The sequence below is a fragment of the Anabrus simplex genome, chromosome 2 (assembly GCF_040414725.1).
Source record: "Anabrus simplex isolate iqAnaSimp1 chromosome 2, ASM4041472v1, whole genome shotgun sequence".
NCBI lineage: Eukaryota > Metazoa > Arthropoda > Insecta > Orthoptera > Tettigoniidae > Anabrus > Anabrus simplex.
In genome coordinates, this window is record NC_090266.1 from 816,299,275 (window position 1) to 816,324,488 (window position 25,214).

Below are 25,214 nucleotides of genomic sequence, written 5' to 3' on the forward strand. Positions count from 1 at the left end.
AAGAAATGAAATTTTGGGCATAGATTCATATTAAGATGTAGGTGCTCGCTAAGAGAGGATTTTTGGATATTCCGTCGCTAACGGGGTGAAAAGGGGGGGTGAAATTTAAAAATGAGTGTGTCTATATCTCAAAACTTTAAAAGTTTACAGATGTGAAAATTGGTATTTAGATTCGTCTTTAAAAATAAGGAAACACGTATTTTTCTGTTTTCAGACAATCCCAATAGGAGGGGTGAAAAAGGGTGAAAAAGGGGTTGAATGCCTTTAATCCGGATACGCTACTTATATCTCAGAAACTGAAGATATTACAGACCTCAAAATTGGTACTTTTGATCGCTGTGAAAAATAAAGAAACACATATTTTTTTGTTTTTGGAAAATCCAATTAATGCGAGGGTGAAAGGGGGGGTGAATTTTTAAAATGAGTGCATCTATATCTCAAAAGTATTAAAGTTTAGAGATGTAAAAATTAGTATTTAGAATCTTCATTAAAAATAAAGGAACACGTATTTTTTTGTTTTCGGAAAATCCCAATAGGAGGGGTGAAAAGGGGTGAAAAATGTGTTGAATGCCTTTAAAGAGAATACATATATCTCAGAAACTGAAGATATTACAGACCTCAAAATTGGTACATTTGATCGCTTTCAAAAATAAAGAAACACGTATTTTTTGTTTTTGGAAAATCCAATTAATGCGAGGGTGAAAAGGGGGGTGAATTTTTAAAATGAGTGCATGTATATCTCAAACGTTTTAAGGTTTGGAGATGTAAAAATTGGTATTTAGAATCTTCATTAAAAATAAAGGAACGCGTATTTTTTTTGTTTTCGGAAAATCCCAATAGGAGGGGTGAAAAGGGGTGAAAAATAGGTTGAATGCCTTTAATGAGGCTACTTATATTTCAGAACCTGAAGATATTACAGACCTGAAAATTGGTATTTGGGATCTATTTTAAAAATAAAGAAGCAGGTATTTTTTCGTTTTTGGACAATCCAAATAATGGGGGGTGAAAACGGGGGTGAATTTTTAAAATGAGTGTGTCTACATCTTAAAACTTTAAACGTTTACAGATGTAAAAATAGGTGTTTAGAATCTCCCTTAAAAATAAAGGAACACGTATTACTTTGTTTTCTCTAAATCCCAATAGGAGGGGTGTACAAGGGTGAATAATGGGTTGAATGCCTTTAATGAGGATACATATATCCCAGAAACTGAAGATATTACAGAACTGAAAATTTGTAAATGGGATCTCCTTTAAAAATATAGAAACACGTATATTTTTGCTTTTGGAAAATTCAATTAATGGCGGTTAAACAGGAGTGGCAAATTGGGGTGAATTTTTTGAAAGACTATATCTACAGAATATCTGAGAAGCGTAAAATGTTACAGACGTAAATAGTGGGTATTTTGAATCTCTTGTAAGTGTAAAGAAACATAGGTGATTTGTCTTTGGAAACTCCACTTAAGGGGAACTAAAATGGGGTGAAATTTTAAAATGAGAATTTCTACAGTATATCTCAAAAAACTTAACATGTACAGAAGTGAAAAATGGTCATTTTTTATCCTATTAAAAATAAAGAAAAGTGTATTTTTAGTTTTCGGGAATACAACTTGGGTAGTGGGGGGTGGGGGTGGGGGGTAAAAGTGACTGAAAATGGTGTTGAATTCTTTTAATTAGGCTACTGATATCTCAAAAATGAAGATGTTACACACGTGAAATTTTATTTTTGGAATCTGCTTTAAAAATAAACAAACACGTATTCTCGGAAAATCCAATGAAGGGGATTTGGAGTTTTAAAGGATAGAAAAAATTGACTTCATTGTATGACAATACATACATCTAATAAAAACTAAAGTTGTTACAGACGTGAAAATTGGTATTTTGATCTCCTTTAAAAACAAAGAAAAGCGCGTTTTGGGGGGTAAACAATCTTGGGGGGGGGGGGCGGGAGTGAAAAGGAGTTGAATTCCTTTAATGAGGACACATAAATCAAAAACTGAAGAGGTTAGAGTGGTGATAATTGGTATTTAGAAGATCCTTTACTATTAAAGGAACAAGTATTTTTTGCTTTAATATCACTTTGTGAGGGAGGGGGGGGGGGGAGTATGGAAGGAAGTTAAAAACGTGAATTATTTTTAAGGGGATACTTATATCTCAAAACTGAAGGTAATAAACGTGAACATTGGTATTTGGAATCTCCTTTAAACATAAAGAAACACGCCTTCTTTTAATTTTTTGGAGGGTGGGGGTAAATAAACTTAACGGCGGTGGGGTGTAAAAGGAGGTGAGACCAATTGATTTTACTGTTCGTAATGTACTTATAAGGAGCCTCCGTTGCTCAGTCGGCAGCGCGCCGGCCTCTCACAGCTGGGTTCCGTGTTTCAAATCCCGGTCACTCCATGTGACATTCGTGCTGGACAAAATGGAGGCGGGATAGGTTTTTCTCCGGATACTCCGGCTTTCCCTGTCATCATTCATTCCAGCAACACTGTCCAATATTTCATTTCATTTGTCACTCATCGATCATTGCCCCAGAGGGGAGCTTCGGCAGCCGGCACAGTTTCTATTGTCGCCGCTAGATGGGACTTTATTCATTCCATCACTGATCCTATCGAATGATAGGAAACTGGCTGTAGACTTGCGATGTACTTATTCTGATCATAAACCGATCATTTTTAATCTTTCCTGGGTTCTTTTTCAACAGCCATATTTTCCTTCGGAGAACGCTCTTAGATTAGAGTAGATTCTCCTGGCATAAAAATACAAATTTAAACACATTTGAAATAAACGATAGGAATGAGATTGGCCGTCAAATTGTTCACCTCTATAATAAGGTCAATAATACACGGAGGTATGTCATTCGTATCGCCAGAAATTCCGCACACTTGCCTACGCACAACAATGGTGCTGGTCACATTGTTAGCAATGACAATGGCAGCAGATGTATCTTACCGCCAAGTAGCGGTCTTGCATATTGCTGTGGGGTCCAGAACATCAATAATAATAATAATAATAATAATAATAATAATAATAATAATAATAATAATATCCTGGACCGTCGTCAACATGTGCGGACCTTGCTGGAAACGGGTCCTGGACGTGTAATGACTACGATTGCAGTCCGGCCGCCGGTTTAGTACCGCCAAGGCACCTAAGAGGACACCACGCCGGATCTCCTCAAGGATTTGATCCACATTAAAAATGCTTATAGGAAAGCATGGTTAAGATTTAGGAACCCAACTGACCGGGTGGAATACCTGGACCTAGCCCGGGAAATACGAAATCGATTGCTGGAAAGAAAGATTGAAAAATGGGAGGAACGTTGCCGTAATCTCTCAGTAAACGAGTCAGATCACGATATCGGCGCGTTGTATATAAAACGATAAGCATTCAATTATAAATTTCAGTATATTACCGTAGCGAAGCACGGGTATCTTGCTAGTATATATATAAAATAACTTGTCCTGACTGACTGACTGATTCATCATCGCCGAGCCAAAACTACTGGACATAAAGAAATGAAATTTTGGGGATATATTCATATTAAGATGTAGGTGCTCGCTAAGAGAGGATTTTTGGATATTCCTTCTCTAAGGGGGTGAAAAGGGGGGTGAAATTTTAAAATGAGTGTATCTATATCTCAAAACTTTAAAGGTTTACAGATGTAAAAATTGGTATTTAGAATCTTCCTTAAAAATAAGGAAACACGTATTTTTTTGTTTTCAGAAAATTCCAATAGGAGGGGTGAAAAGGGTGAAAATGGGGAAAAATGGGTTGAATGCCTTTAATCAGGATACCGGTACTTATATCTCAGAAACTGAAGATGTTACAGACCTGAAAATTGGTACTTTTGATCTCTTTTAAAAATAAAGAAACATGTATTTTTTTGTTTTTGGAAAATCCAATAAATGGGAGGGTGAAAAGGGGGTGAATTTTTAAAATGAGTGAATCTATATCTCCAAACTTTTAAAGTTTGCAGATGTAAAAATTGGCATTTAGAATCTTCATTAAAAATAAAGAAACACGTATTTTTCGTTTTCGGAAAATCGCAATAGGAGGAGTGAAAAGGGGTGAAAAAAGGGTTAAATGCCTTTAATGAGGCTACTTATATCTCAGAAACTGAAGATATTACAGACCTGAAAATTGGTGTTTGGGATCTCCTTTAAAAATAGAGAAACACGTATTTTTTTGTTTCTGGAAAATCCAATTAAGAGGGGGTGAAAAGGGGGTAATATTTTAAAATGAGTATCTATATCTCAAAACTTTTAAAGGTTATAGATGTGAAAATTAGTATTTAGAATCTCCTTTAAAAATAAAGAAACAAGTATATTTTGTTTTCGGAAAATCCTAATAGGAAGGGTGGAAAAGTCTGAAAAATTTGTCCTACGCCTTTCATGAGTCTACTTATATTTCAGAACCTGAATATATTACAGATCTGAAAATTGGTGTTTGGGATCTCCTTTAAAATAAGGAAACACGTATTTTTTGTTTTTGGAAAATCCAATTAATGGGGGGGGGGATGAAAAGGGGGGTGATTTTTTAAATGAGTGTATCTATATCTCAAAACTTTTAAAGTTTATAGATGTAAAAATTGGTATTTAGAATCTCTTTCAAAAATAAAGAAACACGTATTCTTTTGTTTTCGGAAAATCCCAATAGGAAGGGTGTAAAAGGGTCAATAATGGGTTGAATGTCTTAAATGAGGCTACTTATATTTCAGAACCTGAAGATATTACAGACCTGAAAATTGGTATTTGGGATCTACTTTAAAAGTAAAGAAACACGTATTTTTTCGTTTTTGAAAATTCCAAATATTGGAGGATGAAAAGGGGGGGGGGTGAATTTTTTAAAATGAGTGTGTCTACATCTTAGAACTTTAAAATTTACAGATGTAAAAATTGGTAGTTAGAATCTCCTCTAAAAATAAAGGAACACGAATTTTTTTGTTTCCTGTAAATCCTAATAGGAGGGGTGTAAAAGGGTGAAAAATGGGTTGCATGCCTTTAATGAGGATACATATATATCCGAAACGAACGGTATTACAGGACTGAAAATTTGTATATGGGATCTCCTTTAAAAATAAAGAAACACGTATTTTTTAGTTTTTGGAAAATCCAATTAATGGCGGTTAAACAGGAGTGACAAATTGGGGTGAATTTTTTGAAAGACTATATCTACAGAATATCTTGGAAACGTAAAATGTTACAGACGTAAAAAGTGGGTGTTTGGAATCTCCTGTAAATGTAAAGAAACGTAGGTGATATGTTTTTGGAAACTCCACTTAAGGGGAACTCAAAAGGGGAGAAATTTTAAAATGAGAATTTTTACAGTATATCTAAAATAACTTAGCATGTTACAGAAGAGAAAAATGGTATTTTTATCTCTATTAAACATAAAAAAAACGTGTATTTTTTTTTTCGGAAATGCCACTTGGGTGGAGGGGGGGGGGTAAATGTGACTGAAAATGGTGTTGAATTCTTTTAATTACGCTACTGATATCTCAAAAATGAAGGAATTACAGACGTGAAATTTGATATTTGCAATCTGCTTTAAAAGTAAAGAAACACGTATTCTCGGAAAATCCAATGAGTGTGTGTGTGTGTGTGTGTGTGTGTGTGTGTGTGTGTGTGTGTGTGTGTGTGTGTGTGAAATAATTGAAAATTTAATTGACTTAATTGTATGAGAATACATACATCTAATAAAAACTAAAGCTGTTACAGACGTGAAAATTCGTATTTGGATCTCCTTTAAAAACAAAGAAAAACGCGTTTTTGGGAGGAAACCATCTTGGAGGGCGGGAGTGTAAAGGAGTTGAATTCCTTTCATGAGGACACATAAATCAAAAACTGAAGAAGTTAGAGTCGTGATAATTGGTATTTAGAAGATCCTTTACTATTAAAGAAACACGTATTTTTTGCGGGAATATTCACTTAGTGGGGGTGGGGGGGGGGGAGTAGTGTGAAATGAAGTGAAAAAATAAATTCTTTTTATGGGGATACTTATATCTCAAAACTGAAGGTAAAAGACGTGAACATTGGTGTTTGGAATCTCCTTTAAACATAAAGAAACAAGCCTTCTTTTAATTTTTTTTGGGAGGAGAGTGGGTGGCGGTAAATAAACTTAACGGTGGTGGGGTGTAGAAGGAGGTGAAACCTATTGATTTTACTGTTCTTAATGTACTTATAAGGATCCTCCGTTGCTCAGGCGGCAGCGCGCCGGCCTCTCACAGCTGGGTTCCGTGGTTCAAATCCCGGTCACTACATGTGTCATTCGTGCTGGACAAAACGGAGGCGGGACAGGTTTTTCTCCGGATACTCCGGTTTTCCCTGTCATCAGCCATTACAGCAACACATAATAATAATTATAATAATAATAATAATAATGTTCCGGACCGTCGTCTGTTGTGCGGACTGCGCTGGAAACGGCTCCTGGACTGGTAATGACTAAGAATGCAGTCCGGCCGCGGGTTTAGTGCTGCCAAGGCACCAATATGACACCACGCCGGTTCTCCTGAAGGATTTTATCCATATTAAAAATGATTATAGGAAAATATGGCAAAGATTTAGGGACCCAACTGACCGGGAGGAATACCTGAGCCTAGCCCGGGAAGTACGAAATCGATTGCTGGAAAGGAAGATTGAAAAATGGGAGGAAACATGCCGAAATCTAATAGAAAACGAGTCAGATCGGGAATTTTGGTGGATTCTCGCCGAAAACGAGTCAGATCGCGAATTTCGGCGGATTATATATCTAAAACAATAAGCATTCAATTATAAATTTCAGTATAATACCGTAGCGAAGCACGGGTATCTTGCTAGTTAATTATATAATTTATGATGAATTGTGTTGCTTTCTTGATATGTGATTTAATTTAGTATAGTGAAGATTGGGGAATGTTTTGGTGCGTGTTAACGTTGACGCTATTGTTAGGCGTGCTCTGATGAGGTCTTCGACTTTCGTGTAACTGTAATTGTAGTCTATGAATTCGAATTAACGTGGTCGATAATCGGCCAAAACGAAACTTTGTAGAAAGCATAGTTAATGTGAACATTTTCTCAAAAGTCAATCCACTGAGGAATTTCACAACCCGTGAAGGTGCGAAAGATTTGATAAACTCTATTTTTTTAAATGCTTCCAGTGCTAGTGAAGTGATTGACGAATATTTTCCCCTTCAACGTGATATAGCCTTCGTTCTGGGAAAATGATTGGAAACACTCGTGACAAGAAATAGAGGATACTATAATGAACAATGCCTTTACATTCCACCTCTGAAGTGGGTATCACTTCTATCGAAGGAAGGGGGAATATAGAGACCAGTTATGAGACACCAGATGAACCAAGTACATATTCCTCCACAATATCCATTCGCGCATTGCCCTTGTAGAAGGAGATAATGTCATAGAAAATAAAAACATGTCATGTTTAATCCCATTGGTGATCACTTTCCGTACTACAAGCAGGACTGAAATATTTCCCATTGGAAAATTTATAGAAATCCCGAACTGTGAAAGTAAATGTGATGTGCGTTAGTAACGTATTTAGACGTTTCGTATGGACATTAATGGGATAAGGAAAATGTCTTTTAGCACAGTCGGAAACATCGAAAGTGTAAAATGCGACGTAAATAAGAATATCAACGACACGTCGAGGTAGCACTGATCCACAAGTAGTAAGCACGTTTATGTTTACCACTTCTACCACCAAGTGTTTCAAAATAAAAATGAAGGTAAATACGAAGGTGACCCTGTAAGAGTAGTAACAAGACTTCTCATGGAGTGTAGTTAGGCAAACTTACAAACACGTACAATACAGAGAATGTACGTGGTAGAGATTATATCAAAACTATATTTCCACACTTGTCTATGCATTTGTCTTTACGGTATACGAAGGTAGGTACGCCTGTAAAGAAGAAAGGGTTAAGCAATTGACCTCAATGCTTGACGGTTCACTGAACTTCATAGTAGATTCCTAATCCTCTTTCATACAGGTGCATTTTAAACAGTCCAAGAAAGATGGATACCTGTCGACGCCATGTTAGGTCAGGAAAAAGTATTTCAATATATCTCAATAATAGTAAGGCTGGCACAGTGTGGCCTAGTGTTATCGTAAAACGATCGGGTGCTGTTCACTGCTCCGCAGATAGCTTTCTCCGACTTTTACGGGTGGAGATGTGCCCTGATGTGCAAATAACTGATCAAATTTCGAAGTTCAATGTTTGACAATTTTTGCTCTTACCCCGCGACCTTTCAATTGATTTTGTGCCGGTATGTATTTCGTAAGGTGTAGTCTAATGGGCATTAGGGAAAACGGTGTGTCAGTATGTGTTTCAGGAGGAGAGATCTAATGGTCATTGGGGAAAGCGGTGATCTCCCCGCCATGGTTTGCTGGGAAACTAGAACGAAATAAGGTACAAACCATGTGGGAAGTCTTTGTTACCTTACTTAAAACACCACTAACGCATATACCTGGAAGAACAAATCACATACTGGCAGGAAGTTCACATCATGCGGGAAGGACAAGATAGATTTTCCATATGAAACTCGCGTCGTTCTCACACGGATAAAAATCTGTGTACAAATTAATGTACTCCCAGGAATGTCTTCTGTCAGAACAAGCTGTATGTCATCTCACCGAAAATTAAACATTAAGAACAACAACAATAAACAACATTTCTCGTGTTAAAACTTTGTAAGGAGTTGTGTTCTCTGTTACAAAACAGGAGGGAACCATTGCGTCACATGCTGTCCTCAGACACACTTCACGTGCAATTGTGTCCGGTTGAATGACTTCATTTAAAATGGAAAGGGTGTTGAGAATGAACCTGCATTCCCACCCCACGTGCGCAATAAACAGCCGTTTCCCTTTGATGTCTGTGGTATGAGGTCCTCGTCCTCTGAAAGTGAATTATTATCATGTCAGGCCTTAATCGTTGTATGAGAGCGGTGGATACAGGCTTCATGGCTATCAGGGGAACCTTCCTTATAGCAGTGAGAAAAATGATTCCCATATCAGATCCTTTTAGTTCTTTCGACGTATTGTACGTGTCTAGTTTCGGAACTGTCTATGGGCCGTTGAGGGTTAGGAAAACAAGAGTCTGACTTCGGTTCGACGTCAGCGTGTGACGCAACAGTGCTGCCATCTTGAGACTCTCGATTTACCGCGCCGTGTGGTAAGCAATTAACATTCTCAGGCCCAACACCATCTTTCATACTTATACCCAAAATCTAAGCAAATTTATTGCTTGTCAAGAACTTCCTGCTCTTTACCTACTCAGTGCATTTCAACTCGTAATACACCATTTGAAGGGTGCCGTATTCTACATTTATATTCCACTCTCAGCATTCATATACTCTAAATATTGCACAAGTATTGCTATGTTATTTACCAGTACGCATACTGAAAACATTAAAAAGTACATTCAGCCTATTTGTTCCTCTCCTAATGTCAAATACACATTAAGTCATTTATGCCACCTACTAACAAATTCAACAGCTATCATATTGTTTCTTGGTGTGATAAATTGTATCGCGTATCGTCATTTTCATTACAAAGCCCTGCTCTAGACTTAAAAACGCTTTATTCAAAACGCTACGATTTAGCCATGCTCAAAAACAGTTACAATACATAGCCTACAAACACATGCGCAGTATCCTCCTAATTCATCAATTTCTGTATCAGAGTTGTTTATATCGCCTTCTACATTGACCATTTCTTCGGTTTCATCTTCTCTTGGCATTTCCTTCCCCTACAATTATACCGGGTGGTACAGCTGCCCCTATTTATTCCCGAAAATATGCAACCGGCTAGGAATTAAATGTCCCTTAGTCCTATCTTACACAAAACCTGACAGCAGTTTTATGTACTGTTAGCCCGATATAGACTTCCCCGCACAATGGTAAAACGGTACAAGTGGCAGAAAGTGAGGCCCATCTGAAAAACACTGAACCATTTTATGTAAAGCGGAGTCCAATACTCTAGTGTTACTGTACTGTACAAACCATAGCCGCTCCTATAGCTGTCGGTAGCGAATTGCTCACCTGATTGGTCCAAGAGATTATTTTCCCTTGATAAAAAAGCTCGGTCGCGTTATCATGGAATACGTGATAGGTTAGGATAAACAGACATGCTAATTCAACGACATAGCCTCATCGCATCTGAATTGATAGAAACGTGTTTTCCAAAGTATTTTATAATCTACGGCACGCAAATGCTGTGCAATAGATGTGATAGCTTACGCCATGTAATTACTACCATTGGAGCGTTCAATAAAGGCATAAAATCGGGCCATAAGACTGTAGCACATCAGTAACTTTTCTGAGCGAGAACTCTCGCTCTACTCGTGAATACAGAGTTATAAGTGTTGAACTTTCACGTTGAAAGTAGCTGCGTGGAATTATGCTTGGTGGTTGTACCTGGACATGTTATTTGGAGCAGCGAGGGTTAAACTCTTCTTGTGTAATACCTTTTTAATTTTCATTTCGTTCTCGCCTAGACATCATTTACGAGGACTTGACTTTTCTGAAGTCTCAGATATTTCTCTAAGACAGTTATAACAAACATACAAAAATAACGCCATGTAAGCACCGACAAGGGAAAAATGCATTGGAAATACCATCTGAAACATAGGTTCATACTCTACGCGTAGGGAATAGTTGCAACTATCTGGGCTTAAGGGAGACAATGTTCTTTACCACACTGTGATGTATGCAGCAAGGTAAACGTGCCTGCACATACGATATCAGTGTCGAAGCGATGGCGTAGATTATTCCACTAATACAGTACAGTATTAGGAGACCTACTCTCTGGAATGGCTACATGTTTCTAATCACAACCAGCGTTAGATCGTTTCCAGGGATTCGGAGTTCCAACCTAGTTACGAGCGTTTCAGTTTTATTTATATATTATACTCGTAAAGGCATTCGTAATTAAGGTTTAACTTCCTTATGTTTCAAAAGTCATTTTTCACCTTTAAGAAGAAAGCATATATAAGAAATAACACGCGACTTTCATCTGACAAACGGCTACAACGAATGAAGTGCACTGAACATATTGTCAACATTTTGACACACCCGTTCAAGGAAGCAACTGCGCAATTTCGACTCGAAGGACGACTAACAGCGGTCTGGACTTCGTACGTAGGGCACATAAAACAGCACATCGTAATCATTGCAGCTAAGTGAGAACACCTACTGTACGGTTAGCGCAAAATAAAAAATTATGTATCCACGGGATGATTACATCAATATGGTACTACTTTATGGGGAAGCAAGACAGAATTCACGGGAAGCCAGCCGCTTGTATCAAGAACGATTTCCTGGACGAAGACTGTCAAATGCAGACACATTTCGAAGTGTTGAAAAGCGGTTGCGTGCACCGGGGCCATTTCATACATTACCCCCACTCCCCCCTTCGGGATGCTCCAGTGACGTCTGGAAATAACAAAGATGTTCAAAATGCAATTGCGTACAACCCGCATACAAGTTCACGGGACATTTGAAATGAACTGAACATCAGTCACGTATCTGTACTGTGCATATTGTACCGCAATAAATTCCACTCCTGCCATCAACAACTACACTAGGAACTTCACGGAGATCACTTTCAAAATCGGATACAATTTCCGCAGTGGATATTGCGAAGAGTTGAAGCTTATGCGGATTTCATAACGGACATTATCCTTAGTGACGAATCCGGATTTCACAATAATGGAACTGTTAATCGTCACAACTTCGATTACTGGAGCGTCGAAAATCCTCAGTGGATAAGGGGAGCTCTATTTCAGGTACAATGCGGTGTCAACGTGTGGTGTAGGATAATAGGTGACAAGATAATTGCACCATATTTCTTGGAAGGAAACCTCACGGAACGACGCTATCTACAGTTTTTTTGTGAATAACTCCCGCTGTTATTGGATAATGTGCCACTTATACACGGTTGAGTATGTGGCTCCTGCAGGATGAAGCTCCTCCACACTGATCGTTGGCAGTACGGAACCACTTGCATAGGACAATGGGTAGGACGAAAGTATTTGACGAGAGTGTCCTGTCACATGGCCGGCCGTATCACCTGACCTTACTGCAGTAGAATTTTTCCTCTGGGTTATTTGAGAAATAGAGTCTATGAAGAGCCAGAAATCCGGAATCATTTACGGTGGCTGATCACTGAAGGCTGCAGACAGGTCCCACAACATATGTTGCAGCAAGCAAGAATGTCTCTCCTCCACCGTGTTCAGATATGCATTAACGAAGGAAGTGGTCATTTTGAACATTTGCTTCATTAATTGAGTGGCCATTCACAAGCACATTGCATCTCTGTCGGTAACATTTTAATTTACTGCAACTCCCTCCTTTAAGAGCTACTTAAGAACAACACAGGAGAGTACCTGCAATACAAGAACTGATCATGATTTAGATTTGTCATCGACAACGCGACTCACACGAACATTAACAACGAAATAAAAATATTCGTTCTACACGGACTCGAACCACCGACTAACGGCCACCGGTTTCCTCCTCTAACTTTTGGCACGCTCGGATATCACGAGCTGTCTTTTACTACTGTTATGTCAATACTACTTCTAGCCCTTCAGCTATCATATTCTCTGTACACGACATTTCTCTCATACAAAATTTTCACGATTCTTTACCAACATTCGGTATTTTATCATTAATGCTGATTTAGTTGACACGAATAAACGAATTATAGAAAGCGTTGTGTCCGCCTTTGTGGTGTAGTGGTTAGTGTGCCACCCCCGGAGGCCCGGGTTCGACTCCCGGCTCTGCCACGAAATTTGAAAAGTGGTAAGAGGGCTGGAACGGGGTCCACTCAGCCTCGGGAGGTCAACTGCGTAGAGGTGGGTTTGATTCCCATCTCAGCCATCCTGGAAGTTGTTTTCCGTGGTTTCCCATTTATCCTCCAAGCAAATGCCAGGATGGTACCTAACTTAAGGCCACGGCCACCCCCTTCCCTCTTCCTTGCCTGTCGCAATCTTCCCACCCCTCAGCAAGGCCCCTGTTCAGCATAGCCGGTGAGGCCGCCTGGGCGAGGTACTGGTCATTCTCCCCAGTTGTATCCCCCGACCCAATGTCTCACCCTCCAGGTGCCCTTGAGGCGGTAGAGGTGGGATCCCTCGCTGAGTCCGAGGGAAAAACCAACCCTGGAGGGTAAGCAGATTAAGAGAGAAGAAGAGAGAAGAAAGCGTAGTAAGAGCAGACATTGCTGCGAGTAAACAAGGTTAATATGTTTAGGTTAGGCGCTAATCTGCGTGTTGCATAAAACTGAGTGAATAGGGGCAGCTGTAACACATGGTATGTGGTACATTATATCCTGCACCGCATTTTCGATTCGTGAAAAATATAACGGAACTGCTATTATATGCCATCTGTGAAGAATAATAATAATGTTTTTGCTTTACATCCTACTAAATTCTTTTACGGTTATCGTAGACGCCGAGGTGCCGGAAATTAATCCCGCAGGATTTCATTTTACGTGACAGTAATTCTACCGACACGAGGCTGACGTATTTGAGCACCTTCAAATACCACCGGATTGAACCAGGATGAAACCTGCCAAGCTGGGGGTCAGAACGCAAGCGCCTCAACTGTCTGAGCCACTCAGCCCGGCATATCTAGGAACGGAATGTGCTACTAAATACTCTCACGAGCATGTAACTTTAATCAACACCGTCGATTTGAGGACAGCGATTTTAAATTAATCTTGTTCGGACAAGAACGAAAATCTTGCAATTTTGCTTTGCGTCGCATCGACACACACAGGTATTATGGTGACGATGGGATAGGAAAGGGCTACGAGTGGCAAAAATCGGCTGTGGCCTTAACTAATGTATAGCCCCAGGATATGCCTGGTGTTAAAATAGGGAACCACGGAAAACTATCTTCACGGCTGCCGACAGTGGGGTTTGAACCCACTCTATCCCGAATGTAAGCTCACAGCTGCACACCCCAAAGAGAGTTCAAGATAAATATGCACATTATTTCTGTAGTTTTTCATTCCTTTTTTTGCCAGTTGCCTTACGTCGCACCGACACAGATAGGTCTTATGGCGACGATGGGACAGGGAAGGGCTAGGAGTGGGAAGGAAGCGGCCGTGGTCTTAATTAAGGTACAGCCCCAGCATTTGCCTGGTGTGAAAGTGGGAAACCACGGAAAACCATCTTCAGGGCTGCCGACAGTGGGGTTCAAACCTACTATCTCCCCAATACTGGATACTGGCCGCACTTAAGCGACTGCAGCTATCGAGCTCGGTATTTCTATAGTTTCCATGACTACGTACTATACAGAGTGTTTTAGAATTGTAGGTACAAACTGCAGCGGTAAGTAAAGGACTGTGAAACGAGAAGAAATATCCGAATAAATATAGGTCGGGAAACGAACAGTTCTCGAGTTATCGTAGTCACATCTGCATCCGTTATAACCAGGGCTAAGTGTTTATACACCAAAACAAAGACTATGGATTAACTTCCATTCGGAATATCGGAGACAGAGTGAAGGAGGGGTGTACGACACAGTACCGTCAGTGTATCATTAATGTGTTCACATTTCCCTCTACTCACTCCCTTTCCTCCCCTATGCGAGTCATAACCATGAAATGTTTTCATTCCTTACCAGCAAAGGGTCAGGCGGCACACATAGAGGGTAACCCCCTCTTTCTGGCCATCTGGTGTCTATAGCCCCGTTGTGCACTTGAAAGTTCCGGTATATGAACACCTAGCCTTGGATATAACGTTGCTCGTGCTTTATATTCACGGTACCAGGCTCCACATTAGATATCAACAACGTCTTGTATTTGTGACGGCATTTGAAGCAGGTGTTATGGTACCTTACATATTTTCTAACGAAGAGATGCCCGACATCCGTTCGATGTATGTATGTGACAACGTGTGAAGTAGACATGGACTTTTGCCGTGTCACAGATAACTTTCCTCTGTGTATTCCGAAGAAAATCTCGTCTGCTTACGAGCAAGACTTCTCTAATAATGAAAGTTTGAGGTTAAGAATGGTTTACCGTCGGTGTATAGTAAGTGGTACTCTCAATCTCGTTCGTGCACTAGCCTTCCGAGTGGGAGGTGACGACCCTATCTTAGCTCCAATTACAATATTTCTTGTTCTATCGTATGAAGTGTCATATTAACTACTGTAAATGCCGCTAAATGTAAGACGCTGTTGACATCTAATTTTATACCTGGTATGTGAAGCATAAAGCAAAACAACCTTTTCACGGTTACAGATATGATTATGTCATATATCGGAAACGGTTGATTTCTGGATCTCTTCAGATTTGGTCTTGGCCCACAAGTGGTCTGACATCTCTGCACCCCGACCGACCAACCGAGAAGAGGAGGGGTGGCCACGGCTCTACGTGGCTCTACGCCTCTGTATTCCGGAGACGGAGCGGGACTGGTCCCCATCGCGGGCTGTCCTGAGAATGGTTTTCCGTGGTTTACCATTCTCCTGCACTAAGGCGAATGCCGGGACAGTTTCTAACATAGGCCACAGCCGCCAACCCCCTCACCTTCTCTGAGTTTCTCCTTCACCGTAACAGATCTCCTGGCCTCGGAAACGGCGTTACCGTCTAGGAGGCCTGCCTCCCTCTTCAGTGGAGGAATGAAAACATTTAGTAGTAGTAATAGTAGTATTAATCTGAATCTACGTTTATTATGACTTTATTCCTAGTTTCACTGCCCTGAACGCAAACCTTCAGTTTGTAGCTATACTTCTGAAACACCCTGAAAAACAAACAATTTGTTAAAGGCCAGGTCAATAATAATTTTGTCACAAGTAGAATTGCAACACACTCTACACGTTAGGAAATTCAACAGGCATATGGACAGGAATGTGGTACCACTGCGAAGACTCAAAGTGATGGCAAGGTAAGGAATACGATACACAAGGAAACAAAAATTAAAGGTCTGTAAGCATAGACTTCACCATAGATGACTGGCTATCAAATCGACATCGTCAACGATCGCTGTAGTCAATGATCATGAAGCGCTGTAAGGAACTTTTCCCAATGATGATGACGGAAATACAGTATTTAAATAGCCGAGAATGCTTCGGAACTTGTAAAAATAGTAGACCTTTGTGGCTCTGGCTCACTACAAAATTGTACGTTGTCTCTGAAATCCGTGACATATGGCAACTCTATCCAGAAGGACGTGGATTCAAAACCCATAGGGAAAGAGAGAAATTTAGAAACGAGACTTCCATTTTTGAAGAAGTCCTAGGGCTGAATCATCATACAATAAAAATGAGTACCGTACCAAGTTAATTACTGGCAGCAAAGTTGGCGAGACAGAGGTAATTGCTTGGTGCGTTGGTCATGGATAGTGACTATTAATTTTAAAGAGGTCGTTCTAGAGACATCCCCATTACAGCTTTAAGCCTAGAAGAATTTGTAGGTCGGGGCGTGATATCCATGTGGAATCGTCATTGGCTTATAAATTGGCCGCGGTTGGAATCTCGGCCTAAGAATAAGATGTTTGAAACGGAACGTCACGCCCTTAAAGTTAGCATTCAACGTAGAAATGAGTGTACCGTGGCTAGGATCGCGATATCAATAGTCACATCAAGCCTTGTTTTGCTTTAGAATTTTTAGGAATGTCAATTGGAGAGGGAACTCGGAACCGGATGAACAACGTAAAATGTGAACATTTTTCTTGAGAGAAAACATTCCTTTTCTGAATAGTCACCGATGATAATAATAATAATAATAATAATAATAATAATAATAATAATAATAATAATAATAAATGGCTGGAAGGAACAAAGGATAACCTAGAAGAAATGAATATCATAAAAGACATAATAGGAAATCGCGGAGCCTTTAGATCATTAGTAAGTACAAAAGAAATCTGATAGAAAGTGATCGGAAGAAAGCAAGAAACGACACAGCGAATTCATGTAAAGAGATTTTAGGAAACTACGGAAAACCACCTTCCGAGTCCAAGATTACAGCTTCACAGCACGTACCACATAACCATTACGCTCGGTAATTTTAAACAGAAAATGCACAGGACATACGCAGACTGAACAGAAGAATGCATTACAGTCTGTAATTGAAATGTTTGTGCTGTGAATTAAAATACGTGGTAGTGAGATATTTATTAAATACACATTTCAAAAAATAAGGGAACATATTTTTGAACGTATGCTATGCTCCACAAAACAATGCCTCACACCCAGGTATATTGCCAACTAAACCTTTATTATTTAACGTTAAAGTATACAAAAGAACATCGATGGATTCGGGTTCATTTTCAGAACACAAACGAGAATGTACAAATAGGGGCGAAAACAAAGTGGTAACAGTCCTCAAGGGCGGATTTTTATCACAGTTGGAGAGCTTCAGTATGGTGTATGTCCTCCACGAGCATTTATCGCAGCTTGGCACCTGGCATGCTCCGTATAAGTCGACAGAGGTCACGTTGCGGTATCAGGTTCCCTTCTTCAATGAGAGCCTGTTCGAGGTCTTGGAGAGTCTATGATGGAACAGGACGCCCACGAACACATACTCGATGGCATTAAGATCGGGACTCACTGCTCGCCATTCCATCTCCTGAATGCCCAGTTCTCGCAAGAAAGCTCTGTTGATGCGCGCTATATCAGCCCTGGCATTGTCGTGCATGAGTACGAATTAAGAGCCAACACCGTATGCAGCAACCAACACATGCTGTAGCAGTATCTGCTCGATGGACCCCGCAGCGGTAAGAATACCACGGACGACGACAAGATCCGTACGGCCATCAATACTGATGCCTCCCCACACCATCACAGAACACTGTCCGAATCGGTCGCCTTCCTGGACAACATTTGGCATGTACTGCTCACCACGGCGCCTACATACACGTTGACGTCCATCACGCTGTGTCAGGGGAAATCTGGACTCATCTGTGAAAAACACAGGCCTCCATTGGCGATGTTGTCAGTTGACGTGGGTAGGGGCGAACAGAAGGCGAGCTGCGCGATGTTGCTGCGTTAAACGGGGCACTCATACAGGACATCTGGATCATAAGGGTACGTCTCTTAACCCGATTCTTACTGTCTGGTCAGACACCGTGACTCCAGTGACCATCCTGAGGTCTTGTTGCAGTTCTCCGGCAGTTGCTGAACGACGCCGCAACACACAGATGGTCAGATATCGGTCAACCTGTGGGATTGTCATGCGTCAACGACCTTGTCCAACCCTCCATGTGAACTGGCCTGTCCCACTGTAGTGATTCCACAAGCGTTGTCTAACTGACGGAGAGACATTGCGATCCACAGCAACACGACGAAAAGTCCATCCTTTCTGGATCAAAGTGACGGCCCTTCCGACTTGAACCTCGTTAAGATGTCTCATGGGATGTGCTGGTTTACGTACATCGTGCTCATATGACCGCAGTAGTCTGTGTACCTCACAACGACACACGGACGCACCGCTATTTACTTTGTTTTGAGGGATCACCTGACTGTTTAATGCATGCCTACGCATACAGATGGAGTATAACTACTATTTGACATACCCTGAGTACCTAAAGTCGCAAGGTACGCTGTACGACCATTGGAACCCCATCTACAAAATTAACGTTCACATACCAGACGTTACAAAACATATCCCACTAATTTTTATGAACTGTGTAGTACAATGAGTGATTTATTAAATAGAACAATGAATGTTATTCGGTATTAATTAAATTTTTTCATATAGTAGGCCTAAATCAAACCAGTTAATTATAGTACCCTTATTGTGTATGTTTAGTCCTCAGCCCGAAAGCTGGTTTGATCCTCAACAGCTCCGCCACCAGCTGTCATAGATGGCCTAGGCAAAACTGAAGAGGCGTACTAGGGAAATGAGGAGTGAGGTAGTTTCCCATTGCTTTCCTCACCGAGCCAGAAGTTGCTATTACATATCAGTCTGCCAAGCCCACTGAAATTAATGCACCAACCGACCCTATGAGCAATATTTTCACACCATTCATAGCAGGGACTGGCTGCAGAAGGAATGGCATTACTAGCATCACTCATACCTCAGTCACTTTCATTTTGTCAAAGCCAGGAATAAAGCTGAGACAGATCAATGAAAGTAACAAGATTGCTCTAGCCCACACCAGAAGACACAGTGCACTGTAAACACTAGGTCCCGCCAGCAAAGGCATGTACCCTAATTATAATTCTTAATTAATCAAATTATACTAATTATTATTGCATCTGAGCGAGCCTCCGTGGCGCAGACGGCAGCGCGTCGGCCTCCCACCGCTGTATACCGTGGTTCAAATCCCGATCACTCCATGAGAGATTTGTGCTGGACAAAGTGGAGGCGGGACAGGTTTTTCTCCGGGTACTCTGGTTTTCCCTGTCATCTTTCATTCCAGCAACACTCTCCATTTTCATTTCATAGCATCTATCAGTCATTCATAAATCACTTTGGGAGTGGCGACCCCTTCGTACTAATAGCCTATATCTGACCCGGTCAAAGACTGGAAAACAAGTTTTAGGTTTTCATTTTCATTGTATCTGAATTATGGTAAGTGAATTGAGTGAATTGGTTATCCCGAAATTTGTTTAAAACCAATATTGATATGCCTCAATTATTTTCAAAATAGTTAGCAATATGTGAACATTTTCTCAAATACCACACTTTCACATCATTTGTTGCAAAGCGTCAATCTTTGTCCGACAATGTGCGTATGTGTTGATATTTATCTTTCATTCGATCAAGTACTCCAAGTCGGTTGAGAAACGAACGCAGGTACATTTTTGGTGACTCACTGATCCTTAGAACAGATGATCTATCACGAACTACTTTGAAGGATAATGGAAGAGTGTGTAAATTAGTCCATTCTAAAGAAGGAACGTTTACGCAATACTGGACTGAACACTACTAACTGAAATGATGACTAAGAATTATTTTACTTCCATGAAGAAGTAACGATGACTGTGTTCAACATTACATAATATAGACGTGACTGGGAATTAACTGACTTCCAGATCTTTCAGTCTCCGTCGGATACTTTGAACATCAGGCCGTCCGATTAATTCACCACAGTCAAATAGTAGTTGGATGGTTTCTTTACCTCTAAGACCGTGAACAGACAGACAATTTACAAATCGCCAAACGGGAGGACTAAATTCATGAGAATAGCAGGATACTGCTGAATAAAAAAAGTAAAGAAAATCTTCCTTGAAAATATTAAACTTGCTTTACTTCCTTCCGAAAAAAAGAAATGCTCAAAATTCCGGACTTGCTCACTCTCATATAATCCCGGATGAATGAGAATTACAATTTCAACTGAATTTCATGAACTTTATGTAGCGTTTGTACAGCAAATCTCTGAATATCGACTAATGATAACCAAACAATGTAGCCTGTTTATAATTAACATTCCTGAATGTCTCCTACGATATACATATTTTCATAACATGTTCTTCATTGTAGTGATTCTCATTATATTCATGTACTTAATGCTCCTAATAATAATAATAATAATAATAATAATAATAATAATAATAATAATAATAATAATAATAATAATAACTGCCTGCTGTCATTTCTTGATGGATACAGTACTTTTGCATCTATCTCTTGACACAGGCCAGAGTAAAGTGTAGCTTCCACCGAAGTCCCAGTCTCATCCATGTCTGTGACAATATGGAAGTTGCTGGGGTATGGGTAGTGCTGAGTAATGACATTCGGAGCACGACTAGTGCATCTGAGTGTTATGAAAGGTGCTGCTCATAGGGTCAGTCGTGCTGCAATAGTACTTTCTGACCCAGTGAGGAAAGCAATGGCAAACTACCTCACTCCTCATCTTGCCTAGTATGCCTCATTTTGGTGCTGCCATTGGTTTTTGGGGTTTCCTTATAACCGCATAACCTTTGGTGGTGCTATTTGAGGATCCAACCAGCCTCTGGGCTGATGACCTAACAGACAGACAATAATAATAACAATCATTTTAATCCGTTAAATTATGCACATATGACGTAGAATTCTGCAAAGAAAATTGCTATTACAGTACTACACGCTTCAAAACTATTAGACAATTCACTTAGTTCACATATAATTTCGATGCAATACTTAGGAGGTAATTCTAACATTGCAGGTCTTGAAAAACATGAACGTCAAATTCTTAGGAATACTTTCGGTCCCACATGAGAAAAATGAATTTGAACCAAAAGGCGAACTGCAGACCTCTATAGTCACACAGATAGTTTCATGAATACTGTACGGAAAAGACGTTTGAAAATTTTGGACACAGTTTTAGAATGGATAATAATATACTCGCAAGAAGATTATTCAATGCAATGAATTTCCAAAGCAGGAGAATAAATTGACTAGAGAAAACAAGAAGGGACGTGAATGAATTGAATATCACGAAAAATCGCGAAGTCTTCAGGACCTCAGCAAGTAAACACACATTTGTGGTGAAAACTGGGAGCGGGACTGGTGCAAAGTGGTCAGAAGAATGGAAGAGGCAACACAGTGAGTCATGAAGAGATTTTGGAAGAACAGGAAGGCGAAAGTCATCAATCCAGTGAACAAGATCCAACACGCTCTATGAATGGGCATAACGAAACAACAACAACAAGAATATTATTAATACTACTACTACTACTACTACTACTACTACTACTACTAATAATAATAATAATAATAATAATAATAACTTCCTCTGACTATTGCCACTCTGTTGCAGCCCTTGTATGGCATACACTGCGACGAGGATGAGCGCATCAGCTGTGAATGGAAAGCTGTGTGTTGCTGTTGTGGAGGACAGTGTTGTTTGTGGTATAGACTATGACTTGAAGGAATGTTGAGGACAGCACAAATACTCAGTCTCCGAGTCATGGGAATTAGCCGTTTACGATTAAAATCCCTCGACTCGAACACGGGGCACCAAAAACCGAAGGCTAAAACGCTGACCACGGAGCCATGGAACAGGGATTCGTTGTTGATAATTCATGGTTAATGCTCTCAGTTATAATTAATGATTGGTCTGATCATTGCTTGGGCATAATGGTATTGTATAGTCACTCAAACAAGTAAAGAACGCGCGGTGTTGTATACGTTCCTCGCAGGAACACATTTCTCGGAAGTGATTGTACATAGTGTAGATGTTTATGCCCTCTGTGGGCCATTATGCTGTAAACTAAGAACATACCGCTGACGCAGAATAAATATCTCCCAGAGTTGTATCAATTCTTCAAAGTGTGAAATATATTAACTTTTCTCCTGATAATGCAATAAAATTGACAACATTCTCTTTTCACATTGGCGTCAATAAATAATCCGTAATGTTATACATTGACTGTCCCGCGATGTAGGAGTAGCGTGCCTGCCTCTTATTCGGAGGTCCCGAATTCGATTTGCGGCCAAGTCAGGGATTTTATCTGCATCTGAGTGCTGGTTGGAGGTTCACTCAGCCTACGTTATTACAATTAAGGAGCTGTCTGATAGTGAGATAGCGACTCCGGTCTATAAAGTCAACAAAAGACAGAGAGGAATCGTCATGCTGACCACACGACACCTCGTAGCCTGCACGCATTCGGGCAGAGCAGCGGTCGCTTGGTAGGTCATGGTCCTTTGAGACTGTTTCACCATGAGGCTTGGTTTGGTTTTGGTAATCTTCGAAATCATACTTCTTTGCCCACCATCGAAAACTGAACAGATTTATGTATATTAATGACTAGCAAATACTCGCGGCTTCGCTCGCGTGGATTTCGTAATTTGATCAAAGTAATCGTTCCTCGGCATTGTAGTAAGACATTATCTGAAAATTCCTAAAGTATAAAAACTCACCCAAAAATTGAGTTTCATTTACCCCAGAAATTCTTCGTAAACCATGTGTGAGTTAGGCCCCTTAAAACAACAAGCATCATCATCATCATCATCATCATCATCATCATCATCATCATCATCATCATCATCATCATCAAACTATGTGTGTGGTATTACCTTTTGAAGCCCCCTATACACTATCCAACCCGGTCCGACGAACCAGGCCGAACAAGGTTTGCTCGGAGTTGGGGCACACAAATGTTCGGTCAGCGAATCTCCATACACTATCGAACAAGTTTTGCCGCTCGAGGCCCCAACCTCGTACGTCAGCTGTTTGTTCAACAAAAGTCTGGTGCGTCGCATTCTCACACACTGTCGTACCAGTATCGAATCAACCTTTGTAGAGTCACATACACATTATCACTTTGTCTGTTTTAATTTGTGAGTAATAAATTGTATTGATTGCTACTGATTGTACTTTGGCAAGTTCTCTTCTGAGCCAGCTCCGAATGTTTCCTATTCTTTTCATTACAAAACCGAAAGTGGCCACAGGAATTGTATTTTTTTTTTTTGCATTCTAGTAGCTCTTGCATAGCCAAATCCCTCTTTTGCTTGTTATGGTACTCTTTTGACGATATCTGCCATAAACAGGGAGCGTTTCTGTAGGTTTCTATAAAATCTCTCAAAAACGCAGGGTTCATAAATTTCAACACCATAGTCTTATCTGCATCTCCAGCCTTCATTTTCTTCGATTGTTTTGACACAATATTATCTGGTGGCGTTTCTTCATTCACTTCCTCGTGCATAATGTAGTGTTAACAAAAACAACGAAATAAATGTAAACACAGACCACTGTGACTTGACATGTCGACTGTGAGATCAACAACTGAAGTGAATCACTCGATTTTCTGCCGCGCACCTCAGGTCCAGCTCAAACCAGTTTGATGCGCACACACACTGTCCGACTTGGTGCGCCGAACATTTGTTGCTCCCAGGTTGGCGCGTGTTTACGGCTGGGGTGGAAAACCTGAGGTCCGTCCAACCCGGTGCGATGCGGTTCGCTCGCCACCACACAACATCGAACCGTTGTCCAACCCGGTCTGCCATCCGACCAAGTTGGAAGAACTGACGTACCGGGTTGGATAGTGCATCCGTCTGTTGCATCTTCAGTTTTTAAGATATAAGTATCCACATAAAAATAATTCAAATATATTTCACTTCTTTTCACCCCTCGTTAAGTGCCTCCTCTGAAAACAAAAAGGTGCATGTATATGTATTTTTAAAGGACTTTCCAAATATCAAGTTTCTTGTCTCTAACGTGTTAAGTTTTTGACATATAATGTAGATATACCGGTACTCATTTAATAATTCACCCGCTTTTCCAATTCTTTTCAGATCCTTAACTGGATTTTCCGAAAACAAGAAAATACCTGTTCAATTATTTTTAAAGAAGATTCCAAATACCAGTTTTCATATCTGTACGTCTATAATACCTTCAGTTTTTGAGATAAATGTATACTCATAAGAATAATTCAGCTTCTTCTTCTTGACTTCTTTCCACTCCTCTCCCACCTTAAGTGGACATTCAGAAAACAAAAAATACGTTTTCCTTTATTTTGAAAGGAAATTCAAAATACCAACTTTCACGTCTGTAACAGCTTGAGTTTTTTAAGATAAAGTATCCTCATTAGCATATTTCAACTCCTTATTTATTTATTTATTTATTTATTTATTTATTTATTTATTTATTTATTTATTTATTTATTTACAACCCCGTACCCGTTACGTCAAATTTCCGAAAAAGAAAGAAATGCGTGGAGATTCCAAATACTAATTTTAACGTCTGTAACATCTTCAGGTTTTGAGATATAAATATCCTCATAAAAGTAATTCCACTCATCTTTCAACCCCCCCCCCCCACTTTCTACCCGTTAAGTTGATTCTCCCCTCCCCAAAAGTGCATGTTTCTTTAGTTTTGAAGGAGATTCCAAATACCAATTTTCACGTCTTTAACATCTTTAGTTTTTGAGATATAAGTATCCTCATACAAAGAATTCAACTAATTCTTCAATTCATTCACCCCCCTTTAAGTGGATTTTCCGAAGACAAAAGAACACGTGATTCTTTACTTTGAAAGAAGATTCCATATACAAATGTTCATGCGTCTAACATCTTCGGTTTTTGAAACATAAGTATCTTCATAAAAAGAATTCAACTCCTTTTTCACCCAAGCCCGTTTTGTTGATTCCCAACCTTCTTCAAAAAAAATGCGTGTTTCTTTATTTTTAAAGGTGATTCCAAATACAAATTTTCGCGTGTGTAACCTTAACATTTTGAGATCTAAGTTTCTCCATGAAAATAATTAAAAATTGCACTTCCTTTCAGCCTCCCCGGTTAAGTGAATTTTCCGAAAAACAAAAATGTTTGTTTTTATTTATAAAGGA